Raw genomic sequence first — 10383 nt, 5'->3', positions numbered from 1 at the left:
CTGCGTTAACAACTATAGTGCAGCGAATAACAGACGTAATCCTTCAAATAGTGATACAAGGACCAAGGTTGGCACCAACATTACTCATGGGGGGGTGGGGGGCACTTTAAATTTCAATAGACAGCCAGGTAGGGCTCAATTTTAAAAATGCACCAATCATTGAAAACTGTCACATTAAGATTCTAAAAACTGTATAGTTTGGACTGATTGAATGTTACAGAGCTATGGGGTAAAACAAGAATGGTGGCAAAGGTCAAATGCAGCTTGTACAGGAGTTAAAAGTTGCTCCAATTTTTGTAAAAAGTGCAAATTATTGGTTGTGCTAATAGGATTAATAAATGGAATAGTTGTGACTGTTGAATGTTTGGTCTCCTAAGTAAAGGTCAAATAATGTCCACATCCATTGGATGCTATGACAACAGGGGAACAAGCAGATTCCTCTTTCACTCATTCCATGGAGTGTATGTACAACCCCTGGCAATAATTATGGAATCACCGGCCTTGGAGGATGTTCATTCAGTTGTTTAATTTTGTAGAAAAAAGCAGATCAGAGACATGACACAAAACAAGTCATTTCAAATGGCAAATTTCTGGCTTTAAGAAACACTATAACAAATCAGGAAAAAAAAATTGTGGCAGTCAGTAACGGTTACTTTTTTAGACCAAGCAGAGGGAAAAAAAAAAGACTCAATTCTGATGAAAAAAATTATGGAATCACCCTGTAAATTTTCATCCCCAAAACTAACATCTGCATCAAAGCAGATCTGCTCATTAGTCTGCATCTAAAAAGGAGTGATCACACCTTGGAGAGCTGTTGCACTAAGTGGACTGACATGAATCATGGCTCCAACATGAGAGATGTCAATTGAAACAAAGGAGAGGATTATCAAACTCTTAAAAGAGGGTAAATCATCACACAATGTGGCAAAAGATGTTGGTTGTTCACAGTCAGCTGTGTCTAAACTCTGGACCAAATACAAACATGGGAATGTTGTTAAAGGCAAACATACTGGTAGACCAAGGAAGACATCAAAGCGTCAAGACAGAAAACTTAAAGCAATATGTCTCAAAAATCGAAAATGCACAACAAAACAAAAGGAACAAATGGGAGGAAACTGGAGTCAACGTCTGTGACCGAACTGTAAGAAACCGCCTAAAGGAAATGGGATTTACATACAGAAAAGCTAAACGAAAGCCATCATTAACACCTAAACAGAAAAAAAGGTTACAATGGGCTAAGGTAAAGCAATTGTGGACTGTGGATGACTGGATGAAAGTCATATTCAGTGATGAATCTCGAATCTGCATTGGGCAAGGTGATGATGCCGAACTTTTGTTTGGTGCCGTTCCGATGAGATAAAGATGACTGCCTGAAGAGATCATGTAAATTTCCACAGTCATTGATGATATGGGGCTGCATGTCAGGTAAAGGCACTGGGGAGATGGCTGTCATTACATCATCAATAAATGCACAAGTTTACATTGATATTTTGGACACTTTTCTTATCCCATCAATTGAAAGGATGTTTGGGGATGATGAAATCATTTTTCAAGATGATAGTGCATCTTGCCATAGAGCAAAAACTGTGAAAACATTCCTTGCAAAAAGACACATAGGGTCAATGTCATGGCCTGCAAATAGTCCAGATCTTAATCCAATTGAAAATCTTTGGTGGAAGTTGAAGAAAATGGTCCATGACAAGGCTCCAACCTGCAAAGCTGATCTGGCAACAGCAATCAGAGAAAGTTGGAGCCAGATTGATGAAGAGTACTGTTTGTCACTCATAAGTCCATGCCTCAGAGACTGCAAGCTGTTATAAAAGCCAGAGGTGGTGCAACAAAATACTAGTGATGTGTTGGAGCGTTCTTTTGTTTTTCATGATTCCATCATTTTTTCCTCAGAATTGAGTGATTCCATATTTTTTTTCTCCTTTGCTTGGTCTAAAAAAGTAACCGTTACTGACTGCCACAATTTTTTTTCCTGATTTCTTATAGTGTTTCTTAAAGCCAGAAAGTTGCCATTTGAAATGACTTTAGTTTTGTGCCATGTCTGTGATCTGCTTTTTTTCTACAAAATTAAACAACTGAATGAACATCCTCCGAGGCCGGTGATTCCATCATTTTTGCCAGGGGTTGTATATCAACATGGTGGGGCAACATGCTCCCATGTTGGATGAAATAATTCACTAGCAAACAGATTAGGCCAAAGGTTTTGACACACTTCCTCCCTGTGTCCAGGCTGGTGCACAGAGTCCTGATGCTCTTCGTTTCTGTCAAATATATGACCTTTGTTTCTGATCAGTTACAGACTGGCAGCATTCTTGTCGAGCATCAAATCATCAAATCGCGTGGTACGCCGCCACTTAAACCCTTGGCAATCTGACTGGGTCTTGCCTTTTTTCTTTTGGTGTCTACATAGATGGTTGCCATCCAGGACCCATGGTGGTTCTGCAGAGTGGTGGATGCAGAACCAGCTGACCTATGTGTGGATAGTCTTGCCTAAGTAAAAGTGGGCATCTGTTAAAGCAGAATTTTAAGCCTGATTCCAGAGCATGTCATGTAATGCATGCACATTAGAGGGCGCTGTAGTTCTGAATATTCCAAAGCTTTCTTCCAATCAGCACATGTCTTCTGTGAGACCTATAGGCTATGAGACACTGAAAATCTGAGCACAAAGACACAGTTGTTACTCGGGGATTATGAAGGCCATAACTTTATGGCTACACTTCATTTGGATGCTGAGTTTAGTAACATCTGTGAAATCGAGTCCCTGTGAGCCGGCTCACACAAGCAGTGTGATTGTGCTGCCTTTGCTTTTGGCATTTTCTTTACATTTTATGTTTCCTTGTGGAGAAATGTGAAACATAATTCTCTGCTGGCCTCAGAGATGCAGCTGTACGATGCCCTAAATCCACATACGTTCAGGCTGTGAGATGTCTGGCCTGATGATATTATAACTGGACAGCTGGGTTGTGTGATTTGAAGGACTCTTAAAGTACAACTACTCCTGGGCACTGATTTTAAATTGCAGAAGCTCCCTTCTAAAATCTGTGAAAACTGGCTGAAAGCTTGGAAGAGCACGTAGAAGCTCAAAGATACTGCTAATATTGTAAGAAATAACACTAATAATAATTTTACAGAGCTCCCAGACTGTCAATCACAAAAACGAGCATGATTGGTGCTCCAATTACAGTGACTTTTGTTTTAGAATAAATTATTTTATAAGAAAAAAAAGTCAGTAGTTTTGTAGTTGTTTCATACTCTAGAATTTTTGAGTCAGTCATTGATCATTTAAAAGATACGTTGGCGGCTTCAGAGACTATTTTGTTGGTGTTGACGAGTAGGCGGTGAATACTCAGTGCTGTGACAATGTTGAGTGAATATGCAAATATAAAGCTACAATATATAGGATTGGGTTTATCATCAGAAAAGCAAGACAGCAGTGATTCACAAAGTGTGATAAAGGTGGTGGTACTGCAACTGGACCATGAGAGGTCATTTCAGACTAAACAAAATAAAGACCCTTTTGTTTTTAGTTTTATAATTAAATTTACCAAAACAAAAAAGATGATATATTTTAAAATGCAAGCAGACATAATGAAACAAAAACCATATGCCGTTTAAATTGTGTTATTCTACATTTTTATGAAATTATGTCAATCAAAATTGTCATAACAGTTTGGGTGAGCCACAGAAAAATTCGAGATTTCAAAATGTCGCATTCATAACCTGCAATAACGAATCAATGTATGAGGTCAGAATGAGCAGTTCATAGCTACATTGGAGCAGGCCCCCTCATGGAGGCCGCCATGTTGCACCACCATATTGATACAGTAGCGCAAAGGGGGGTGTGCCTTCTCCATCTTTCACATTTTGCAGAGCTAAGACTGAAGGAAAAAATAAGAGCAATAGGGGTTGATCCCCTATATGCTGTCTACTGGGGTGCAGGTGAAGACGAATAAGGTTTAGGACCCTCGTCGTGGACGAGTGCACATATTACTTATGATAAGAAAAAGCAAAGGAGCATGAATCTCTGTCAACAAAGAAGCCACAGCGTGCAGGAAACAAAATCCTGACTGGTGATAGCATAATGTAATCTGCCACTAGATGGCAATAAATCCTACACACTGTAACATTAAAGTAGACTTCAAGCGCCATGCAACATGCCATGTTTATCATTCACACATAAAATGAATAATGGCAATTATTAACTAATTAAAACAGTTACTATTCGAACAGGACACAAATGCTCATTTTCAAAAAATTACCACCACCCATCCATTTTCTTTATTGAATTATATTTATGCCTCTGTTATGAGTGCATTGTGGGACATTTGTTGTTTGATTAAAACACATTTTGTGGAAAAGTGATTTTATATCAGGTGGTGTCTATTGTATTTTGTTGAGGACTGCTGCGTGAATGAAGCTACATGTAACCGCGATAAAGAGAAAGTGATAGGATGAAGCAATGGATGGATTTTAATAATGTACTGTGAGCAGATGTGTCTTTGGTGGTGAGCCAAATATGCCTAAAAATGATTGCTTTAATCAATCAATCAACAACTTTATTAATCCCACAAGGGGCAATTCCAGTTCAGCAATCCGTTTAAGAAAAAATAAAATACAATAACAATATATAACAACAATAAAACTAATAAAAAACAAATAAAACAGACTTAAGAAGTTAAAATGAATAGCAAGAATAATCACTTTCTTTAACATGGTGAGATAAGTTTTATTTTTTTACAAAATCCTTCCCCTTGCGATGTCACAAAGATCCTTTTGGTAAAGCTCCTGGGTGTTGTGACTGTATGATGTTATTGATATGGCAATTGTACAGTGGGGTAAAAAAGTATTTAGTCAGTCCCTAATTGTGCAAGTTATCCTACTTAGAAAGATGAGAGAGATCTGTAATTTTCATCATTGGTACACTTCAACTATGACAGACAAAATAATAAGAAAAAAAAAATCCAGGAAATCACATTGTAGGATTTTTAATGAATTTATTTGTAAATTATGGTGGAAAATAAGTATTTGGTCAGTAACAAAAGTTCAACTCAATACTTTGTAACATAATCTTTGTTGGCAATGACAGAGGTCAAACATTTCCTGTAAGTCTTCACCAGGTTTGCGCACACTGTAGCTGGTATTTTGGCCCATTCCTTCATCCAGATCTCCTCTAGAGAAGTGATGTTTTGGGGCTGTCGCTGGACAACATGGACTTTCAACTCCCTCCACAAATTTTCTATGGGGTTGAGGTCTGGAGACTGGCTAGGCCACTCCAGGACCTTGAAATGTTTTTTACGGAGCCACTCCTTTGTTGCCCAAGTGGTGTGTTTGGGATCATTGTAATGCTGGAAGACCCAGCCATGTTGCATCTTCAATGCTGTCACTGATGGAATGAGGGTTTGGCTTAAAATCTCATGATACGTGGCCCCGTTCATTCTTCCCTTAACATGGATTAGTCGTCCTGTCCCCTTTGCAGAAAAACAGCCCCAAAGCATGATGTTTCCACCCCCATGCTTCACTTTAGATATGGTGTTCTTGGAATGCAACTCAGCATTCGTCTTCCTCCAAACACGACAAGTTGAGTTTTTACCAAAATGTTCTATTTTGGTTTCATCTGACCACATGGTATTCTCCCAGTCCTCTTCTGGATCATCCATATGCTCTCTGGCGAACTTCAGACAGGCCTGGACATGTACTGGCTTAAACAGGGGGACACCCCTGGCACTGCAGGATTTGAGTCCCTCTCTGTGTAGTGTGTAGCCTTTGTTACTTTGGTCCCAGCTCTCTGCAGATCCTTCATCAGGTCCCTCAGTGTAGTTCTGCGATTTTTGTTCACTGGTCTCATGATCATTTTGACCCCACGGAATGACATCTTGCGTGGAGCCTCAGATCAAGGGAGATTATCAATTGTCTTGTATGTCTTCCATTTTCTTACAATTGCTCCCACAGTTGATTTATTCACACCAACGTGCTTGACTATTGTAGATTCATTCTTCCCAGCCTGGTGCACATCTACAATTTTCTTCCTGGTGTCCTTTGACAGCTCTTTGGTCTTGGCCATGGTTGAGTTTGGAGTCGGACTGTTTGAGGCTGTGGACAGGTGTCTTTTATACAGATAACAAGTTTCAACAGTTGCCATTAATACAGGTAACAGGTGGAGGACAGAAGAGCTTCTTAAAGAAGAAGTTACAGGTCTGTGAGAACCATAAATCTTGCTTGTTTGTTATTGACCAAATACTTATTTTCCACCATAATTTACAAATAAATTCTTTAAAAATCCTACAATGTGATTTCCTTGAATTTTTTTTTCTCATTTTGTCTTGTATAGTTGAAGTGTACCTATGATGAAAATTTCAGACCTCTCTCATCTTTCTAAGTAGGAGAACTTGCACAATCAGGGACTGACTAAATATTTTTTTTACCCCAATGTAATTTAAATAATAATACTAATTTATTATTATTATTGTTATTGTTGTTGTTATATTGTTGTTGTTGTTTTAAGGTGAGACAAAATAAAGTGTTGGTTGAGTTTCTTTTAGTATTTGTTGGTGGTAGAAGCATTCCTAAAACCGCGATTGGTGAATGAATAGCAAAATAAACAGCATCCTGTAATCCAATAAGTGGGTGAACACAAGCCCAATACATAATATACACAACCCAAGAGGCAGGGTAAGTCACAGCAAATCAACATAACATCCATATGACGTCACTCAGCCACACTAAGCTCCCCCCCACTAAATCAGTGGAGACTAGGAAAAAAAAAAAAACTCACTGCATCTGGAGAACCTCTTGATTCTCTTCAGACCAAACACATACTGATGTCATTTATGTGCATAATCAACTCAACCCTGGGAGCAGATTTCAGCCCTTCACAGGCCAAAGGAAAGAAAATTTGTCTGTGATCAAGTTACAAATTTGTAGTCATAAAGTCTGTTTTCCAAGTGATCAAATAAAATAGTGGCATTGGTGCGTGAAGTGATATGAGGGCTTGTTCTGCTCTCACTCTGGGATTCTTCAATATTTTCACTCCAAACAGCTCCATTTGCTCAACATTTTATCCAAAAGCCTCATGACTGAGGATCGATGTTAATGGTGGAGAAAAGGACACAGGATGATTCTCTCTGAGTAATGGCTTATCATTGTTAATATTTCAGTATTTCTCATTATGCCCACCAACAAATGGATGTGTGTCAAGACATAAAACAGATTGCGATTCTTCAATTCGTTCATCTCTCCTTTAACATTATTGCCTTATGACATCATAATAACCACTGCAAGATGTACTTTTTAAAATAAGACCTCTCGTCGACTAGTCGACAACTAATCTGGACAGTAAATCAATAAAATAATAAGGCAAAAGCTAAACACTGAAACTCCAGATTGTCTAATTTAAAAAACAAAACAAGCAAGCAAGCATACAAAAATAACTATAGAAATTAAAATTGAAAACATGGCATTAACATAGTGAAGTACACGGAAATAATGTTTCAGGTACTAGCAGATGCAAGATATTATGAGGGTTAAAGTTAGGAGGGACAGCATGGTGGCTTAGTGCTTATCACTGTTGTCTCACAGCACAAAGGTCATGGGATCGATTCACCTGTGGCCTTTCTGTATAAAGTTTGCATGTTCCCCCGGCTTCCTCTCACATCCAAAGACATGTGGGTTACAGTGCATCACAAAAGTATTCACAGCACTTCACTTTTTCCACATTTTACAGTGTTACAGCCTTATTCCAAAATGGGTGAAATTCATTTTTTTGGATGGATGGATAGCTTTATTATCATTGTCATTGCAACAACAAGATTGCCACACTCACATTCCACAGACAAACAGCAATTAATCCAAAATTATTACTTGTTTACCGTAATAATGGCACACATCAGAATTAAGACAACACATATACATTTTACATTGTTATGTGCACTAAACTTGAAACAGTCCGTTTTCCAAATTGAGGTGATGTGAGTGTGTGGTAGACGCTGCAACTGGAGTCGTGCCACCTGCCAGCTTGGGAAGAATGGGGGGCTGCCACAGGGGGAGAAGGAAGGGAGGTAAAGGGAAAAGCTGGCGCATGCTTCTGTCCATGTGTAAGTCAGTTTATTGTCTTTGTGGGTTGAGATAAGAATGGAGCCGAATAGTCTCACCAAGGCCTGAATAAATTCCTCTGGAGGTAAACAGTGGGCAATTTGTCCTTGAGGCTAGATAAGCCTGGAGTGTTGTAGCTGAGCAGTGAAAAACACTTAACAGTTCCACTTGAACAACCAAATCCCAATTATGAATTAAGAATATTCCCAATTATGAATTAAGAATATTCACTGGCCTCCAAAACCTTCAGCTTCAATTGCAAGGCACTCATCAGCTCCAAGGTGTCATCCAATTTGCATCTGAGTTCAAGAGTCATCGCAGTCTGAGAATGCACTGCCTTGCCAACCTCGTTAATCATGAAGGACAAGCGAGGGCCCGTGGTTCTTGATGCTGCCGTCTTGCCAATTTTCCGGTAGAACAGGGCAGCACATAAGCCAAAAAGTACCAGCCCTGCTGCCATGAGACCAAAAATGAATAAATCCTGGACGTCCTCAACGGAGAAAGGCGCCAAGCATGCAACATGCCAAAACCCCCAGGAGTCGAGGACATAGCCCGCAGGATATGTTCCATCTGGGCAGGTAGGATCCCCGGTCCTGACCTTCTTGTAGAAAAAATGGTGTCAATAGCGTTCAGAGACCAGCTGATCAATTCCATGGTTAATCCAATAGTAGTCCAATAGATCCAGAATCCAATATAGTTTTGAGGAATTCACAGTCTGGTGAAGTAGGTACTTGAAGGTTAAAGGCAGAGAGATAAGGGAGAGTGGAGGAGATGCGACCGCCCTCGTCGGAGTCCCAAGCTGATTGACAATGACAATGTGATTTTTTTTTCTTAAGTGACGGTTCATTTTTCAGCAGGACAGTGACCCTAAGCACACAGACAACTCTGTGTATGTCCTTGAGTGGCCCAACCAGAGCCCAGACCTGAATCCGATTGAACATCTCTGGAGAGATCTGAAAATGGCTGCGCACCGTCGTTCCCCATCCAACCTGATGGAGCTTGAGAGGTGCTGCAAAGAGGAATGGGCAAAACTGATCAACGATAGGTACACCAAGCTTGTGACATCATATTCAAGAAGACTTGAGGCTGTAACTGCTGCCAAAGGTGCATCAATAAAGTTTGGAGCAAAGGATTTCTTAGGTGTTTTTTTTAATTTTTAATAAATTTGCAAAAAAACAACCCCCCCCCCCCAAAAAAAAACCAACAACAAAAAAAACTTTTTTCATGCTGTCATTAAGGGGTGTTGTGAATAGAATTTTGAGGAAAAAAAAAAAAAGAATTTACTCCATTTTGGAATAAGGCTGTAACATAAAATGTGGAAAAAGTGAAGCGCTGTGAATACTTTCTGGATTCACCGTACAGTAGGTGGAAGGAACATGGGGTTAGCATAACGATAAGCAAGTTTACCTGCACTCGGCAAAACTATCCATTAGCGGTTATAAACTCAGTGCTGTGAAAACTCCACGAATCATGGGGAGAAGGGGGTGTGTTTACTGTGTTAGTGTGTACTCTGTAATCGTGATCGTCACTGAGGTTTTTTAAATGCTTATCGCAAAGCGGTTTGTTTCTTTACAACAAGCAAGTTTTAGAAGTCCACAGACACTGATCTGTGTGTTACAGATACAAATCAGTTTCCTCGGATCCACGGAACATACCCCTGTAAAACTTGTTCCTGCCACAGTACTGTGATGCGGACCACATCTGTCCCACATATGGGCTGTAAATGGTTGGTCTTTTGTGGATCCAGTTCAGATCTGGTCCGGATCTGTTCCAGAACTGTAAAGTGGAGCCGTGCCAGATCTGGGCCAGGGTGCAAAAATTGTCTGGACCGGATCTGTTTTCAGGATTGGGCCATGTTGGACTACATCCGGCCTAGATCCATTTGCTGTCTGGGATTCACCCATTTGATTGCTTTGGGAGAAGAGACTCTCTCAGAGGAGCTGTTGACGCTTCGAAATGACGCATGCGCAGTGGAGGCAAGGCGGACCAATTTTTAGGGGGGACCGTTTGGTCTGCGACACACCAGCGCTTACTGCTTGCTTGTTTTCAGAGGATGGTCGCTTGTTTTTTTCTGAGGGAATCTGGCAACACAGTGAAGCAAACACATTTTGTGTATGTACCTGGCCTCCCCTACTTGAACCTTTAATCTTTTTTGGCCCTTAGGGCGTTTAGCCGTGGGCCTCGGTTTGTGCGTCAAGCTTTTAGTTTCTGTGGACTCAAAGTACCACAATGCAACACAGAAAAGTCTCATCTCCTTAGCGACGGCTGCTGGGAGCTACGCCCCAA

The sequence above is a fragment of the Thalassophryne amazonica genome, chromosome 14 (genome assembly GCF_902500255.1).
Source record: "Thalassophryne amazonica chromosome 14, fThaAma1.1, whole genome shotgun sequence".
In the NCBI taxonomy this organism is placed as follows: domain Eukaryota; kingdom Metazoa; phylum Chordata; class Actinopteri; order Batrachoidiformes; family Batrachoididae; genus Thalassophryne; species Thalassophryne amazonica.
The sequence above is the reverse complement of the archived record's forward strand: the minus strand, read 5'-3'. Positions refer to the sequence as shown.